This window comes from Schistocerca cancellata, chromosome 5 (assembly GCF_023864275.1).
Source record: "Schistocerca cancellata isolate TAMUIC-IGC-003103 chromosome 5, iqSchCanc2.1, whole genome shotgun sequence".
NCBI classification, from domain to species: domain Eukaryota; kingdom Metazoa; phylum Arthropoda; class Insecta; order Orthoptera; family Acrididae; genus Schistocerca; species Schistocerca cancellata.
Window position 1 is genome coordinate 308,606,654 of NC_064630.1, and position 19,936 is coordinate 308,626,589.

The following is a 19,936-nucleotide window of genomic DNA, read 5'->3' on the forward strand; positions in this document are numbered from 1 at the left end:
CTTTTCGACTGTTTCTAGCTTGCAGTGGAAATGTAATGTTCACATACATGTAGTATTGTGTGTCGTGTTGCATTATTACATCCATATCAGAGTAATCACACTGAGACTTCTATACTTCAGATCTTGGACGCTTTTTACCAGGAGCACAAAGGGATCACACCTGTCGAGATTATCCCTTTCTAAATTTTTGTAACAGATCGTACAGATACACCAGCATACTAGGCAGCGAGAAGATAACCTTGTTTTACTTTCCTACCTTGATTCTTAATCACATGATTTTATAATATTCCTTGCTTCCTTATTCACTACCCTCTGTCCTGTCTTGCGATCTAAAAACATCGCGGAGGCATATGATACAATTCCAGCGGCCAATGGCTCATCAGTTACTGAAATATGCATTTTTCTTGACAGAAGAAAAACAAAACTATACAGATATAAATAACAGAAAAGTATAATGTACTAAGGAAGAAAGATGGAGCGTTTAAATGGCGAAAAACGAAACACTACCCAAAGGCAATAAAATTTAGTACACAGTAAGGCAAAATTTATCGTAAGGCCAATAGTACCACTCCTCATATGTGCCGTTCCGATGTGAGCATATGGCCGGACTACTTTTCCGCTCCCCGCCTCAAATTTCCCACGGTGCTAGCGAGGCACGCGCGAAGCGCGGCGCTAGAAACTGCCTCAACCACTTGCCGCGCGACCTGGCGCAGGTGCGTGTCGCGTCCCAGTCGCGTCGCGTCGCAATTTGCGCGTCCCATTTGAACCCGTGATGTTACAAAAACGCGCGCTGCGCTGCGTCGCGCCACACGCGCTATACGCGTCTCAATTTGCGCATAGCCTGCAAGCAGACATATTACACCAATACTCAGGGTGCGGCGCGGGCTGCAAAACTAATGTCTTCGCACATTTAGATCTCTTAGTAGAAAGTTGTTTTTATTTTTGTTATGAATAGCTATTGCATCATTTTTAAGCACGAATACTAAGTCTCAAAGTATCCCCTCACGTTACGCCACTGCTTATAAGAGTAGAGGGGCATGAAAGGGAAGCAGTGGCTCAGAAGGGAGTGAGACAGGGCTGTAGCCTATCCCTGATGTTATTCGATCTGTATATTGAGCAAGCAGTAAAGGAAATAAAAGCTAAATTTGGAGCAGGAATTAAAATCCGTGGAGAAGAAATAAAAACTTTGAGGTTTTGCTGATGACATTGTAATTCTGTCAGAGACAGCAAAGGACCTGGAAGAGTAGTTGAACAGAATGGACAGTGTCTTGAAAGGAGAATATAAGATGAACATCAACAAATGCAAAATGAGGATAATGGAATGTAGTCAAATGGAGTCATGTGATGCTGAGGGGATTAGATTAGGAAATGAGACACTTAAAGTAGTAAAGGAGTTTTGCTATTTGGGGAGGAAAATAACTGATGATGGTCAAAGTAGAGAGGATATAAAATGTAGACTGGCTGTGGCAAGAGGAAATTGTGACACAACCTGACTAAAAGAAGGGACCAGTTGGTAAGACATGTTCTGGGCATCAAGGGATCACCAATTTAGTATTGGAGGGTATCGTGGAAGGTAAAAATAGTAAAGGTAGACCAAGAGATGAATACACTAAGCAGATTCAGAAGGATGCAGGTTGCAGTAGTTACTTAGAGATGATGAAGCTTGCACAGGATAGAGTAGCATGGAGAGCTGGTTATAATGATTCAAATGGCTCTGAGCACTATGGGACTTAACATCTGAGGTCATCAGTCCCCTCATGGAGACTTTGAACATTTCGGAACACGATTAAAGGATTAACTATTTCTTCTGGGCCAAGAAAGTTTTTCCCAAGTGGTATTGTAAGCAGACATGTAGGACTTGCATACACATTTTTTGAAGTATATTATTTTTTTAAATTTTATTTGAAAGTATGAGAATTCAAATCAACAGATTCCATTGTATTATATGGCAATTTTTATTTTCAGGAGGATATGTAAGTTTACCCAGAAATGGAAAGAAAGGGATGAAATTGACCCACAGGGTCAATTTTACACCCAGGAGGTCAAAATCACCCCAGTTGACAGTACCACATCTACACCTGTTGTCAAAAGTACGAGGGTCGGTCAAAAAGTAATGCCTCCCATTTTTTTTCTACTTAAAGAAATTAAGTTAAGTGAAAAATTTGAATTTGGCGCCATTCCTCAAACCTTCTTCTGCAATCCACTGCAGTAGTAACTTTCTGTGTCAACAGGTGGCAGCACAGCAGAAGTTTGTAAGATGGCCGACATCGATGTTCGTTTGAGATAGCGTTGTGTGATTGAATTCTTGAATGCAGAAGGTGAAACGCCCATACGCATTCATGAAAGACTGAAGAAGGTGTATGGTGTTGTGACAGTGGATGTCAGCACTGTTAGACGATGGGTTCGTCGTTGTAAGGAAGCTGAAGGGCAAACACCGTTGACTGACGAAAAGCGGAGCGGCAGGCCGGTGAGTGCAGTGACTCCACACAACATTCAGCAAGTTGATGACATCATTCGTGGTGACCGTCGGGTGACTGCAGATGAAGTGTGTCGCATTATTTCTCTTAGTAAAGGCAGTGTGATCACGATTATTAAACAATTGGGGTACTCAAAAGTTTGTGCACGGTGGGTTCCAAGAATGTTAACCGATCAGAATAAAGAGGCAAGGAAAACAATAGCCTCCCAACACTTGCAGCGCTTCCGTTTGGAGGGAGATGAGTTTCTGAAAAAAGTTGTGACCGGGGACGAAACATGGGTGCATTTTTTTGAACCCGAATCAAAGAGGCAGTCAATGGAGTGGCGTCACACAAGCTCACCGAGGAAGAAAAAATTCAAAACTGTGCGATCGGCAGGGAAAGTTATGGCAACAGTTTTCTGGGATACAGAGGGTGTGATTCTGGTTGATTTTTTGGAGCAGGGATGCACAATAAATTCTGTTCAATACGTCACAACCCTCAACAAACTTAAAGCACGTCTTCAGCGAGTTCGCCCAACAAAATCAATGGCAGATGTTCTTCTTTTGCATGACAATGCAAGACCACACACCAGTCGTCACACCTCTGACGAGATTGTCAAAATTGGATGGGAAGTTTTGCCTCATCCCCCATACAGCCCTGACCTGGCACCATCAGACTTCCATCTGTTCGGGCCACTAAAAGAAGCTCATCGTGGGATTCATTTTGAAGATGAGGAGGCTGTCAAAACATCCGTGCGTCAATGGCTTAGGAAGCAGAGCTGTGATTTTTACCGTGCTGGGATACATGCCCTTGTTCAAAGATGGACCAAAACTGTAGAGATGGGCGGAGATTACATTGAAAAATGACAAAATGATCCTCAATGTTGTGGTTTTCAACCTATGTAATTGCATTTAAATTTCCTGACAATTAAACGTAGAAAAAAAAATAGGAGGCATTACTTTTTGACTGACCCTCGTATGATAATGTGGGGTACCGTATCAAGTGAAATTTGTGACTGGCCTGAGGATTTTTTGATAGGGATGATGCAGCAAGTTATCTTGTATGGGGAATCATTGACAGATGTAGAAGAAACTTGGGGTGTGCCCCAGGGAAAAGTTTAAGGACTCTTGGTGTTCATGTTTTATATTAGTAACCTAGCAGACATTGTTAATAGTAACATCAGACTTTTAACAGATGATGCCGTTATCTATAATGAAGTACTGTCTGAAAGAAGCTGCACAAATATTCAGATCTTGATAAGATTTCAAAGTGGTGCAACGGTTGCAACGTGCTTTAAATTTTCAGAAATGTAAAGTTGTGCACTCCACAGAACAAAAAAAAGTATCCTATGACTATAATATTAATGAGTCACAGTAGGAATCAGTCAACTCATACAAATACCTGTATACAATGCTTTCCAGGGATATGAAATGGAATGATCACAAAGGCTCATTCATGGGCAAAACACATGGCGGGCTTTAGTCTGTTGGTATAATTATGGTGAAATGCACTGATTCTACGAGTGAGATCACTTATGTAACCATCTTAGAATACCGCTCAAAAGCGTGGGACCTATATGAGACCTATACTAAGTAGAATTAATGAGGGACACTGAATGTATACAGAGAAGGGCAGTACAGATGGTCACAGGTTGTTTTGGTCCATGGAAGAATGTCACGGAGATGCTGGAGAAACTGGGCTGTAATACTCTTGAAGACAGACTTAAACTATCCTGAGAAAGCCTGCTCACGCTGCCTCAAGAACCTGCTTCAAATGATGAGCCTAGGAATGTACTACATATCGGTCCTGTAGGGATACAAGATAAGATTAGTTACAGCGTGCACAGAGGCGTTTAAACCATAATTCATCCTGCACTTCGTACGTGAAGGGAATGAGAAAAATCCCTAATAAATGGTACCCTCTGCCATGTGAATCACAACGATTTGCAGAGTACGTACGTAGATGTAGAGCCCTGAGCGTTGACTTGGCTGGGCTTGGCTGAAAAAAAATTTGATTTTAGACGAGGATAAAATTGTTGTGCGGTCGAGTAGCCCCGTCTTCACCCAGCGCCGTGGTGGGAGCGACAGTAATGGCCAGCGGGCGCCAAGCGAGGAGTGGCGGTGGACCCTGGACACTCTTACCACATTGCTCGCAGCCGCGCTGAGCGCTGGCATGGGTTGGCGTCACCTGCTGGCCAGGGGCGCAGTAGCGGCTCGCGGTGCGCCGTACTCGCGAGCCGCATACGATGAAGCGCTCTTCCTCCGACAGCGCAGATTAGGCTGCATCCCTCTAGGACAGGCCGAACGCCCGCCCGACACAACACACGGGGTGACTCCGGAACTGCGGACACCGTGGAGCTCACACGACAATCCCAACTGCGTCATGGACACAGTTGTCTCCCGCACAACGGCCTCCGAGACGCATCGGATTACAGGAGACGCCAAACTCCCAGCCGCCATTATGACACTTGGGTCGTAGTTCCTTGGTTCGGTGCCGATTGTATGACGAATGTTTTTGTTTTTACAATTTTTTCACAAACGGAGTACAAAATATCCAGATAACGTCGAATTTATGCGTCTGAGTATCACTTGAATAAAGCTATCACAGGAATAAACATAAGCACTTCGTATTTTGTAAACATCTCGAACGCAACAACTGTATTTTAATGAAAATCATCACGAAAATCACACAGTAACATAACATCGTAAAAATCACAACACTCCGTATCATTTTAAACCATATGTCGGTATATTATCCACATTTTTAGAATCGCTAATCGCTGAGCTGTAGCACTGCTAGCTTGCGACCAGTGGATTGAAATTAACAAAAAACAGAAAAAAAGTATCTGTGTTCGATACTCAGGATATATACATCTTATTTCCTTCTGCGTAAATTTCTCATGAAAAAGATATGACGTGCCTTATATTTCGCCGCCTACGCTTTGCTTGAAACGATCAGAACGGTTCGCCAGCGAGAAATGTCAATTAGTAAAGTCCAAAGCTTACATCGATTCACGGGTAGATGGCGCGCAGGGCTTTCTTGACTTGGTGGAACAGGATCTGTTGTGAAGTGTAGAGAATGAACAACTTCAAGGGTCAGTTGTACAATCGTGAGTTAAATCCAGGGATAGCTGACCGAGGAATAGGCGTTAAATTGGAGAGCTCCTTGTAGGACAGCATTTTATTCTCCATTCCCGTCCTGTTAAGTTGTTAACTGGAGAGCACGCTAGGTATTTTCGCACACGTCATTTCGTATTAACTCCAGTCGTCGTCTGCGTATCTAACGTGTTACGTGATTAGCGTTCCAGATCGCATAATTGTTCGTTTGAGGATATTTTGAGGCTGATAGATACTGTAGACGAGTTCAAGAGTGTAGTAGAAAACACGAAAACTTCTGCCGTCTCGTTCGGTGAAAGTATTAGTGCAAAACATTTAACTACTTTTGTAGGTTCGCATGTATAACAGTTTTTAACGATCTACCGTAAAATTACTTAAAGGATCGAGTATTTGTTGTTTGACCAGTAAAAGATCTTTCTAGATTTCCGAATAAAGTATGGGAAAAATATGTAACTGTTTGCATTCATAAACAACTTCTCATAAGTACGATAGGGACTTCTATAAAAGCAACAGTGAAATGCGGTAACGTTTTGAAATAGTTTGTCTTTTCAGAGTCTCCAACTGTAACACAGACATAATTGAGATTGAGTTGACTGACAGACCTGAGAGGTCTTACTAGTTTAACATGCTACTGTATTTATGTCTTAGAATGATAAACTCGTTACAGTAGCAAGGAGTTTCTACAGAAAGTATCTTTGCTGAAATTTCTGAACATTGTGCATCCAGTTTTGCAGATATTGGGCATATATAAATCTCGTTTCTATGTTGCGATTATTAACAATTATATTGGGCATGTATATGATGAATAAGATGCCAACATTTACAATAAATAATCATAAGCTTTTTTATAATCCTGTGCTAGAAATGTACCTATGGCACATATCCAAACTGGAAGCTGTTATTGTATATCACTAAATGTTTGAGGAACAGTAAATGTTTCATACATAATTTTGACTTTTGCAATCATCTTTAGCTGCTATATGTAATACGGGAGGGAAAGTGAAGTAACTGGAGGTATGACATTCATTGTGTTCTTCCTTTTCTGCAGTCATCTCAGCTTAAACATGTCAGTTTTGTTTTCAGAATGAAAGTACCAGTTCTCAAATGTGGAAAAATTAGCAGAGTTGTAGGTGGCACTGCTTGAAAAGTAGCATGACTAGAACCAGAGAAGGAAGAATTGTATTGGTTGAAAAAAGCATAAAGTTCAAAATTAGGATCAGAAAATACAAATTAAATGATTTCAGAATAAAAGTATATTGTTCCATATACATGTGTGTGTTTTATTTTCACTTAATTACATTAGAGAACAAATAATTAACAAAACTGTCTTGTGCATATGTTGTCCAGTGTCCTTTTAATAATTCTGCTGGTTGTCCCTTTGTCAGCAACAATTCAGTCTCCATTGGGCAGAAAAAACCACCAGAGGCAAAATATTTGAGTGTCAATAGTAGCTGCTTCATTGGGGGAACAGTCATTTCTGAAACAAAGAAAAAGAATGACTGAGACAATTTGTCTGACAATTAAACAGAAATTTAAAAACATAACTTTCTATCCACTCTTTCCACTGGTATGATTATGTGAATTCAATAACTAAAGATTCCCTGTTATCTGAATAACAAGTACCTATGTTCTTATGACACAGACAATTGCTTTATGATAAATATCGGTGTGGTTATGTGGGAAATACTAATAACTAAGAAACACAACAGCCATATCCTATAACTTTCTTGAAAAGACTGACTTTCCTGTTAATTTTACTGTCTTAAACCTAACTTGAGTAAGCAAAAATATTTTGTGTGTGTATAAGAATAATTCTAGGTGGTGTATAATTTTCTTGCTCTGAAGCAATCACCAAAAGATGTTAAGTTGTTGCCTCAATGTGAGATATGAGTTAACAATATTTTCTGCTATAGAGGTGGCTGAGTGAACTCTGGAAATTATACTATCAAACTTTTTGTTACTTTAAACAGTCATAAGAAACCATCTGTTTCAGAAAAATGGTGCTTCACAGGAGTACAATATAAGATATTTCAGTTTAAGTTACCTTCAGCTACCTACCATTTGAAATAAAGGAGAACACTGAAAATAACTTGATATTGAAGAAAAGATAAAAAATATCATACTAGGCACTCTTTCCACACACTAAAACTATGTAGATTCATTAACTAGATTCTTGTTTTGCTCTTATAACATACATATATAGCCATTATGTGACAATAAATATGGATGGGCTTATGTTGATTACACTGATAATTGAGAAACACATCAGCTATACAGCTATGATCTGTAGTTGAGGAGACCTCACCTTTTTTTTTTTTTTTTTTAAATGATAACTTTCTTGTTAATCTTACTGTGTTAGTGCTTGAGAAAGCACAGATAGTTCACAAACTTCAGTGAATAACGGTAAGAACTTAGTCACTTGCACAAATAACTTTTATGTTGTATTGAACAAACTATAAATCATAATATCGTAACAATCTTGAAGCTTACCAATACCAGTATTTGTTCTGAATTAACAAATGCTTTAGATCAGTGAAACTCAAGACATTCTTAGAGCAGAAGGATGCTTTGTGACGTTCAGTACTGTCTCATGAGAGATTCAGAAAAAAATGCTTTATTGAGATCTTCGGAAATTGATCAAGTACATGCACTGAAGAGAAAGTTCATTTCCACTTTGGAACAGATTTCTGAGCCCATTCTAATCTCTTGTAGGCGTATTTACCTGTGTAAAAAATGCACAGCTCAGTATTGCTGCATGTTATAAACAGCCCCAAAATGACAAATAGTTCAGACAGACTGCGTAATATAGTATATACCAACAGCATGTTGGAGGCTGGGGGAATTCATTTTAGTTTCACTGTAAGTTACGAAGTGGTTGAGATTTCATGACAGAGGGTCGGTGTGTGCTTACTAGGCCTGCTAGTTAATATCCAGGATGCGGGTTTGGTTTGTGCAGATGTTGTTCCTGCTTCTTATTCTCGTCAAGGCCCCAACTTACCATGGTAAAATGTAATAGGACTAGTGTTGAAATTTTATTTAACATCTGTGTGGGGAAATATTACTTCAGAAAAAAATGTATATAAAGTTTTCTGGCATTTCCCTGAAATGGCAAATGTTCACAACTGATAGTGATCATGAACACAGCTTTTTAAAATTGTATTGTTTATCTTCCTACTTGAGGCACTGTCTGGTTGTGCCATCTTAGACATTGTAAAATAAAATGAGGTTCCTTTACTTGCATGCATTTGAAAGTATTAATGTAGTGTACAAATTATAAGGTAAAAGTCTTTTACAACATAAAAATTTGTCTATATAATGGTACCACATTTTTAATTTTCCTACCATATGGAAGGTGGTAGAGGTTGTATGACACAGCATAGCTCGTGGCACAAGTGGAGCTACTATCAGCCTCACCTGCTTATAACCTGCATCTTATCATGACACCTCCTACCCCATTTTGTAAATGCATGCATGAGTATGCATGTATGTAAAATGATTAATGATATCTCAAAACATGAAGGCATGATGAAAATTTTTCTTAAAATTTCTAGAAGGCTCTGCAGAGTTCCATTCAGTCAAATTTGGGATTAAATTTCAATATGATTTGAGAGCTGTTGACTCAAAATCAGTATGCCATTGATAGCTATTATTATTATTATTATTATTATTATTATTATTATTATTAGTAGTAGTAGTAGTTTCCCTTTCCTCCTGTCATTGTGGTGAAATGTCATAAACACTTACCAGTCAGCTTTGACATGAAACATTAGTCACTTTCAGTTATTAACCTCCCATTCCCATCCTCATCTCTTTGCTAGGGGTAACACATCATGGAGACTTTTAGCAATCAGACTAGCAGTGCAGAACACCATTGATTCAACACTTGTATTGACCATTTTTAGATTATTTTTATGTCACTCACTACCCTCCTCCAACCCAGTCTGTTGGGTAAAAGTCAGCAACATTGTTGCAACGTAGCAGTCCAGAAACTATGGATTCAACTATGATAATATCTTTACAGTTCAGTCCCTTGCTGCACTGCACTGCCCCTAGCATTAGGGATGGTAATTCAGAATGCAGGTCTTGTCAAGTTCTTGAAGCATTTGTCGTAGAGCAAGCCTCACGAGACTCAACTGTCCCATATCTAAACATGTTTCTGACATCATGGTTTCTGTGGCACTCTGAGAGCCTGAAGGCAATAGGCTCACACTCTTGCAGAATGAGTCATAAACAGAGGTGTGTGTGAAGTGTTCAGAATATAGTATACATGCAAGCTGGTGATCTGCATCGCCAAGTGACAGATGAGAAAGATTCTGCTGTTTCATTTAGGCTGCGCCATTTGTTTGGCATAAAACTGCCAAATATGCAGCAACCAGTCGCAAAATCATGTTTTATTTATTCACTTTTGCAAATTGATTTCAACTGATTAACAGCCATCATCAGTGCTTTCAACCAATATGTTCCCTGAGTAGTAATACTGTCTTAAGCCAATCGACTTGGGAACCACATGGAGCCCACCATTCATTTGTTTGGCTGCTACATCTACATCTATATTCTACAAACCACTGTGAAGTTCGTGACGGGGTATGTCCCATTGTACCAGTTCTTAGGGTTTTCTCCCATTCCATTCATGTAAGGAGTGTGGGAAGAATGATAGTTTGAATGTGTGGGCTGTAATTATTCAAATCTTAACTTCACGATCCCTATGTGAGTGATGCATAGGGGGGTTATAGTGTATTTGTAGAGTCACCTTTTAAGGCCGGTTCATGAAACTTTGTTACCAGATTTTCTCAGGATAGTTTATATCTATCTTCAAGAGTCTGCCAGTTCAGTTTCATCATCATCTCTGCAACACTCTCCCACATATCAAACAAACCTGTGGCCATTCGTGCTGCCCTTCTCTGTGTATGTTCAATATCTCCTGTGAGTCCTGTTTGGTATGGGTCCCACACACTTGGGCAGTATTCTATAACCAGTCACAGGAGTAGTTTGTAAGCCATCGCCTTCATAGAGTAATTACACTTCCCCAGTGTCCTACCGATAAACCAAAGTCTACCACCTGGTTTACCTACAACTCAGCCTATCTGATCTTTCCCTTCCATACGCCCACAGTGTTACACCCAGGTAGTTGTATGAGTCGGTTGATTCCGACAGCGACTCGATATTATAGTCAGAGGATACTATGTTTCTTCATTTTGTGAAGTGCAAAATTTTACATTTTTGAACATTTGAATATTTATGCAGCTTGTGTAGAATGGAGCTATACTAACTCAATAGTTGTAGAATGTAATGATGACAATGAAGAACATATATAATTTCCTGACAGCACAGTACTTTTATAATATGAAACCAGTCCTACTTTAATGTTTATCTTGACCATTAATAAATTTCATGTAGATGTAACAAGCTTTTTAAATTAAAGAGAAATGCTTTTGATATCAAAAGAAAACAGTATAGCCCAAATGTTATACTGGTGGTTGCATTATACAGGGTGTTTCAAAAAGGACCGGTATATTTGAAACGGCAATAAAAACTAAACGAGCAGCGATAGAAATACACCGTTCGTTGCAATATGCTTGGGACAACAGTACATTTTCAGGCTGACAAACTTTCGAAATTACAGTAGTTACAATTTTCAACAACAGATGGCGCTGCAAGTGATGTGAAAGATATAGAAGACAACGCAGTCTGTGGGTGCGCCATTCTGTACGTCGTCTTTCTGCTGTAAGCGTGTGCTGTTCACAACGTGCAAGTGTGCTGTGGACAACATGGTTTCTTCCTTAGAACAGAGGATTTTTCTGGTGTTGGAATTCCACCGCCTACAACACAGTGTTGTTGCAACAAGACGAAGTTTTCAACGGAGGTTTAATGTAACCAAAGGACCGAAAAGCGATACAATAAAGGATCTGTTTGAAAAATTTCAACGGACTGGGAACGTGACGGATGAACGTGCTGGAAAGGTAGGGCGACCGAGTACGGCAACCACAGAGGACAACACGCAGCTAGTGCAGCAGGTGATCCAACAGCGGCCTCGGGTTTCCGTTCGCCGTGTTGCAGCTGCGGTCCAAATGACGCCAACGTCCACGTATCGTCTCATGCGCCAGAGTTTACACCTCTATCCATACAAAATTCAAACGCGGCAACCCCTCAGTGCCGCTACCATTGCTGCACGAGAGACATTCGCTAAAGATATAGTGCACAGGATTGATGACGGCGATATGCATGTGAGCAGCATTTGGTTTACTGATGAAGCTTATTTTTACCTGGACGGCTTCGTCAATAAACAGAACTGGCGCATATGGGGAACCGAAAAGCCCCATGTTGCAGTCCCATCGTCCCTGCATCCTCAAAAAGTACTGGTCTGGGCCGCCATTTCTTCCAATGGAATCATCGGCCCATTTTTCAGATCCGAAACGATTACTGCATCACGCTATCTGGACATTCTTCGTGAATTTGTGGCGGTACAAACTGCCTTAGACGACACTGCGAACACCTCGTGGTTTATGCAAGATGGTGCCCGGCCACATCGCACGGCCGACGTCTTTAATTTCCTGAATGAATATTTCGATGATCGTGTGATTGCTTTGGGCTATCTGAAACATACAGGAGGCGGCGTGGATTGGCCTCCCTATTTGCCAGACATGAACCCCTGTGACTTCTTTCTGTGGGGACACTTGAAAGACCAGGTGTACCGCCAGAATCCAGAAACAATTGAACAGCTGAAACAGTACATCTCATCTGCATGTGAAGCCATTCCGCCAGACACGTTGTCAAAGGTTTCGGGTAATTTCATTCAGAGACTATGCCATATTATTGCTACGCATGGTGGATATGTGGAAAATATCGTACTATAGAGTTTCCCAGACCGCAGCGCCATCTGTTGTTGACAATTGTAACTACTGTGATTTCGAAAGTTTGTCTGCCTGAAAATGTGCTGTTGTCCCAAGCATATTGCAACAAACGGTGTATTTCTATCGCTGCTCGTTTAGTTTTTATTACCGTTTCAAATATACCGGTCATTTTTGAAACACCCTGTAACTACCAAAACAAATAATATAATTTAAAGAAATCAAATTGTAGCTAACTGCAATTTTGGCTTGTTTCCAAAAAATATATTGTAAGCAAGATATGAAAGACATAATACAACAGCTGCTGGTAACTTATTAGTAAATCTATGTGGTCATTCCATTTCATATCCCTACAAAGTATCACACCCAGGTATTTGTACGAGTTAGCTCACTCCAACAGTGACTCACTGATGTTATAAGATACTGTGTTTTTGTTTTGATTTTGTGACGTGCAAACTTTTACATTTCTGAACATTTAGAGCAAGTTACCAGTCTCTGCACCACTTTGAAATGTTATCAGATCTGAGTGAATATTTCTACAGCTTCTCTTAGATAGTACGTCATTACGGATAACTGCATCCTGGGGGGAAAAAACTGGTTTTACTAATAATATTGTCTGCAAGGTCATTAATATACAACATGAACAGAAAGGGTCCCTAAACACTTCTACGTATGATGATGTGTCTCCATCCAAGGTAAAACGCTGTGTCCCTCCTACCAAAAAGTCCTCAATTCAGCCACAAATTTCAGTTGGTACCACATATGATCATACTTTTGACAATAAGCATAGATGTGGTACTCAATCTTTTCAGAAATCATGAAACACTGCATCTACCTGGTTGCCTTGATCCAAAGCTTTCAGTATGTCACGTGAGAAAAGTGAGGGTTGGGTTCCGCATGATGAATGTTTTTTGAAATCCAAACTGGTTGACATTAAGGAGGTCATTCTGTTCAAGACACCTCAGAATACATTCCAAGATCCAACAACAAATCGATGTCAAGGATATTGGATGGTAATACATACTTCCTTGGTCATAGAAAAATGCATATTTGTTGGGCTGCAGCAACAATCTCAAGCTAAAAGATGTAATGCAAAACAGTCTTCCAACAAGAAAATGGCTTTCTTCCAAAAGTCCTGTGATGATCAAGAAGTTGCAAAGGGGATAGGACTGTGATATCTGAAGGCTCTGGTGATAGCTTGGCGTGTAGGCAGTAGGTGTGTGATCGGTTTTCTCACTTAGAGTTGTGGCTGTGGAGCAATTCAGCAGCTGCATCTACGATTGAGTAGTCCTATTTAGGATCCACTCATCTCACCTCATATAGGGGCAGGCCTAGAACCATTAGCCACTTGCAGTATTGCATATTTAGTTGAGCAAATAATAATTTTTTTTTTTTTTTTTTTTTACAACATGATGTGTAAGAATGCTAACTGAGCCAAAGGGCAGAGAGTTAAGAAGATATAACACTGACATACCAGCACTCTAGGTAACCTGTCTTGATGATGAAGGTCAGCTGAATGAACTAGATGCAGGCTACAGTTTCTTCTGGAAGCATTTAATACATGGAGTGTGCTTTACTATCAAGAATAAGCTTCTCAGGACATGCTGGAGCTTCCATCTGGGCACAAAAAACACATCATGACATTGAGACTTCAACTTAATGGGGATCAGTATGCCCTAGTGATCCAGATTCCTGCATCCTCTGATATGAAAGAAACATTCTGTTCAGTTCTGGATAACATCCTATTACACACCAATCACCAAGACAATATAATCTTTCTTGGTGATTTTAATGCTTGGATGTGCAAGGACTACAAAATATGAAATGGTGTCACTGGCAAGAAGGGAGCTGACAGTGAAAACTCCACTGATATTAGACTTCTCTCTAAATGTCCTGAACATGAATTAACAATTACCAATGTCATCTTTTGTAAAAAGATATACAACAAAACATCATGGCCCCACCCTAGATCGATGCACTGCACATTGGTGATGTCATTGTCGGCAAGATGATCTACATGATGTTTTCATCATTAAAGTGGTGGCAGAAGCCAACACCTGTTGGAAAGATGACTGACTTACTAGATCCAGCATGCATTTGTCAGTGTTCACCCGCATGAGTAAACAAAATAACTGTCTACACACATCTGATAGTGAGAAGTTTGGTAAGTTAGAATATGTCTCACAGAACAGGAAACAGCTTCATCAGATGTTGTCTAGGGAATGTAATCATGGTGTAACACAACACTGGAAAAACACTATTATGGATGTCTGTAAAACATTAGGATATAAAACTAGGAAACATGAGAAGTGGTTTCATGAAAATGACGAAGAAATTGAAGCACTGATCTCAGAGGAGAGGAAAGACTTGCAAGCATTGTGAAAGGGCATGAACCCATCGCTAAGAAAGAAACCTTCCAGTTCGCCCAGACATCAGTACAAAGAACTATCCATGCACTGAAGAATATATGGTGGATCATCAAAGGTAAAGAGTTGCAACATCTAGCAAACAAAGACATGTGACAGTCCTTCCAAGCCACAAAAGCAGTATATGGTTCAAGCATCTTTGGTAGAAATCCACTTTTGTGCAGTGATAACCATACCCTTCTAAAAGGGTATCATGAATAGGGGGAAGGAACATTTTGAAGACCTTATGCATCAGAAATCAGCTGCTCATGAACAAGGGTATGCCATAATAGAACTAAAACCCATAAAAGAACAACTTGGCTCCCCACCAGCATTATGTGAAGTTAAGTGTGCTGTCAATCTAGCAAAGCACATCAAGGACATTTGTCCTGGCGGTATACCAGTGGAAGCTCTCAAAGAAGATGGTGAGGTACTCATAAGACCTGTATATGAGCTGATTGTTAAAATCTCAAACACTGAAGAAATGACTACTGATCACAGAAATGATGTGGTGGTTCCCATATTTAAGTAAAGATGTCACACAGACTGCAATAACTCTCATGGAATATCACTGGGGCCTGGTTTGGGATAGCTAGTTACTCAAATTCTTGCAAATCTTGCTACGCCATTAGTGGAGGAATTACCACATAGAACTACATGTGGTTTCAGTCCTAAAGGAACCACAGATATAATAATTCCAGCTTTCCGGCTTCAGGAAAAATGCAGGGAACAAAACAGACTTCTTTACATTGCCTTTTTTGACCTCAAAGAGGCATTTGATCCCACAACGTGCGAAGCTTTATGGAAAATTTTAGTTTTGTATGGTTTTTCACAGAAATTGATTGCATTGTTGAAACTGCTCTACACAGATATGACAGCAGCTGTCATTGGTAAAAACTCTGCTAGTGAGTCATTCCATATCAAACAAAGATGTGTGATTGTCCTCATGTTATTTTCCTTGTTTGTTGCCACTATAATGCAGTTTGTCATAGATGATCTTCTTCCAGGAATACAGTTAACATACAGGATAGGTGGGAAACTGTTTAATCTGAACCATTTCTAACATTTTGTGCAGCATTAGTTGACTTACACGTACATTATGCTGGTGGCAATGCAGTTGTAGCTCAGTCTGAAGAAGGACTATTGTTAATCCTGAATGCCTTCTACACAGCACACAAAAAGATTGGCCTCAAACTGAACATCAGTTAAAAATAGATGTTTCACCAACCAGCACCTCAGGAAGGACAAAAAAATATCAGCATTACCATTGGCAGAGTGACTCTTCAAGTAGTTAACACCCTTCCTTATGTTGGCAGCATCCTCTCATCAAGTGCAAATACAGATTCAGAAATTCAGTGCAGAATTAACAGTAGTGGAGCATCCTTTTCCAGGCTAAGATCTCAAGTATTTGACAACCACGATGTCAATGCTACATTGAAGATCCTTGTATACAGTTCAGCTGTAATTCTCACCCTATTTTATGGATCTAAGTCCTGGATATGTTACAGATATTATCTAAAAAAGCTGGAACAGTATCATCAACAATACCTGAAGAAGATTCTGTATGTAACATGGAAGGATAGATGCATTCAAATGAAAGCATCATTGAAGAGGCAATAGAGAAACATTGGCTTTAAGACACCAGTTACCATGGGCAGGGCATGTAGTCCGCATGCCATAAGGATTGTTTGAGGTAACAGTGGGCAACAATGTGTGGGATGCCAGTGGAAATGGTTTAAGATGTAATTCAGGCTAACAAGAAGATGTGTCATATTAATGTTACCAGCTGGAAGTCCTCAGCTCTCGACCATTCCTTTGGGAGATCACTAGTCCACTGTGTGGTACTTCTTTTTGTAGAAAACAGCTGGCACACAGTGACTCATAAGAGGCAACATAGAAAAGAATACAAAACACTGAGATGAAATGGAAGAAAAGAAGCTGCTTAACCTGGGACCATCTGTCATCACTACATCAAATTGTGTACCTCTCACACCGGACTCGCACATAATTGGAAGACATGCCTACTTGACTGCAAGTCAGCAACCATAAATTTTCGAAAGCAGGAGATCATAACATAAATCATTAAGACACTGAAAAGCAATAACTGTTCTCAGTATGTTGGTGCTTCAACCAAAGTACTAAAATCTTGTGTGAACTTGATGCCTCCCTCCCCCCAGCTACCTTTGCAGTCAGTCAATGTGTCAAAACATATTTCCTGTGAGGCCGAAATATGCAGTAACATCCTGTTCCAGAAGTAGAGATAACCAAGCGAACTACAGTTACAGATCCATCTTCCATCTCCTCATGTTATCAAAAAAATTGAGAAAGTAACTTTGTAACTGAATACTGAGCCTTTAAACAACATTTTAGTTTGACTTTCACAAAGGTTTCTCTATAGGAAAAGCAGTGCAATTCCACAAACTCAATTCTGGGGGAACATTTAAAAAAAATCAACTTGTTGGCATTTTTATGATCGTGCCAAGACCTTCATTTGTGTAGATCATCAAATTCTACTAGAGAATCGACAATGGTATAATACGGGGTGTTCAAAAAGTCTTGCCGCAGTGCCGTATGATTGTTAGCCGTGTATGCTATAAGCCACAGCGAATATACCAAAATGAAGCTCGGTGAAATAAAAGTTATTAATTTATTGAATATTCATTTTTACTTGCAGATTTTCACATTAAATGTTGAAAGTGTCCCCCCTGTTGTTAAATACACAATTCAATTCATCTAATCATGTTTCCAAACACAAGCTGCAACATTTCTTCTGTAACAGAAGCAGTGAAGGTGGATATTGCAGTTCTCAATTCATTGGTGGATTTTTGACGGTTTTTATAGACAGTTGCTTTTGCTGCATCCCAGGAGAAAAAGTCAGGTGGTGTTACGTCATGAGATCTTGAAGGCCAAAGTCTGTGTGAAATTATGCAATCATCAAAAACCTCAGCAAGCAGTGACATTGAAATGCGAGCTGTATGCACGGTTGCCCCATCTTGTTGAAAAGAACCATTCAGTATTTCACTTAACACAAGTTCTCCTGTGAATGGGTACAGAATATCACTGCAGTATTGTTCAGCATTTATTGCTTTGTTGAGAAACCCAAGCAGGTGAACAGTAATATGGCGCGCATGGCTAACAATCATAGGGCACTGCGGAGAGACTTTTTGAACCTCCGTATAAAGGAATTGCCCTAGCCTAAATTGAGTCATATCTTAAAAAAAGAAAACAGAGGCTCACATTAACAAATGATGCTGCAGAAATAAAACTAAATTCAGAGTGGATAGATACATCTAGATGGATACAAGTTAATATAATACTACTATAGAAGCACTAAGAGGAAATGGGCACCTGCATAATATGAGAAGAAAAAGGAGGAGGAGTTAATTGACAGGTTTATCAGGTTAATGTACATTGTGCTGAACAGCTTTTGCATGCTGTGCCACAACAGTGGATCAGAAAACACACAAGCTAGTAGCGCAGATTTTTTACCAGAACGTGCCACTGTCAGTAAATATATTAAGTTTCATAAAATAGCTAGTGTTTAGTAAGATTATAAAGACTCAGTTGAAGAATCATTGTTTGTGAAGATTTATGCAAACTTAACTGAAGAATCATCATTAGTGGAAACTTTAATATTGGTCTCCCTTTGGACAGTACTGACAAGACACATCTAGAATCATTAATGTCCAACTTTAAATTATTTGCACAGTTAAAATCCAGATGACTATTGAAGGTTATAAGGCAAAAGACATTGAAAGTTTGTTTTTAGAGGCAAAAACATTTAGATGTAAAACCAATAGTCAATGGTTTACATAATGATGATGGTCAAATGTCAACAATAAAATATACCAAACAGTTATATCTAAAAACAAAGATGCTGTAACTTACCAAACTAAAGCGTTGGTACATTGAGAGAGACAATAAAAAACACACAAACACACACAAATTTCAAGCTTTCGCAACCCAAGGTTGCTTCATCAGGAAAGAGGGAAGGAGAGGGAAAGACAAAAGGACGTGGGTTTTAAGGGAGAGGGTAAGGAGTCATTCCAATCCCGGGAGCGGAAAGACTTACCTTAGGGGGAAAAAAGGACAGGTATACACTCGCACTTGCACTCTCCCTTAAAACCCACATCCTTTCGTCTTTCCCTCCCCTTCCCTCTTTCCTGATGAAGCAACCTTGGGTTGCAAAAGCTTGAAATTTGTGTGTCTGTTTGTGTGTTCTTTATTGTCTCTATCAACGTACCAATGCTTTCGTTTGGTAAGTTACAGCATCTTTGTTTTTAGATATATTTTTCCCACATGGAATGTTTCCCTCTATTATATTCATACCAAACAGTTATATAGAGATCATGGAAGAAAAGTACTCTATCAAAGATTCATAAATAATGACTCGCCTATAGTGTTTAGAGAAAAATTTCAGGAAAGAACACTGGGAAGAAATTTCAAAAGTAAACAGTATAGATGTAAAATTCTACTCTTTCTAAGCACAGCAAATCTTGTTGTCCCATCATTGTCAATAAGTTAAAGCGCTATTACCACCACGGCCTCATACACAAACTAAGCGAAGCTGGTTTCCCAGACAGACTCGTACATCTCATACACTCATATCTCATGAACAGATATTTCAACACTGATGTGTAGGGCAAACAATCAACACAACATGGTATCCAAGCTGGAGTACCCCAGGGAACATCCTGGGGCCCATCTTGTTCAACTTGAACATTAACAACTTCCCAGTTACACAAAACATGACAGTAGACATCTACACGGATGACACAGCCATCCTTGCACAAGATTGGAAACCATCGAACATTTATTCATGAATACAGATAGCACTCAAATCTGCTGAGCCTTGGTTGGAGCAATGGCGTATTAAAGTAAACATTGACAAGTGCGAAGCAGTTCTGTTTACATGCAGACTGAAACTACTGTGTAAACATCAACACAGTAGACAGATAACACTACATACACACCCAATACATTTCGGAGAAAAAGTCAGAGATCTCTGTGTCTGGCTGGACCGAAAACTTCCATGGGGGGACCACATCAAATACATTGCCAACAGAGTCATGCAAGGCTCAGACAACTGTACCCAATGCTCAACAGGGAAA

General features: G+C 39.7%; 1 protein-coding gene across 5 annotated transcripts in view; it reads left to right on the plus strand.

The window, feature by feature from the left end:
- The first annotated feature begins 5,479 nt into the window (after positions 1–5,479).
- LOC126188144 (UDP-glycosyltransferase UGT5-like) overlaps positions 5,480–19,936 on the plus strand; it is a 124,717-nt gene continuing 110,260 nt past the window's right edge. For 2 of the 5 annotated variants that reach the window (XM_049929642.1, XM_049929644.1), the window contains exon 1: positions 5,480–5,685. The gene's annotated coding sequence lies outside the window, so the exon portion shown is untranslated. The remainder of the gene's footprint in view (positions 5,686–19,936) is intronic. The other 3 variants (XM_049929643.1, XM_049929640.1, XM_049929641.1) reach the window with 3 other exon arrangements.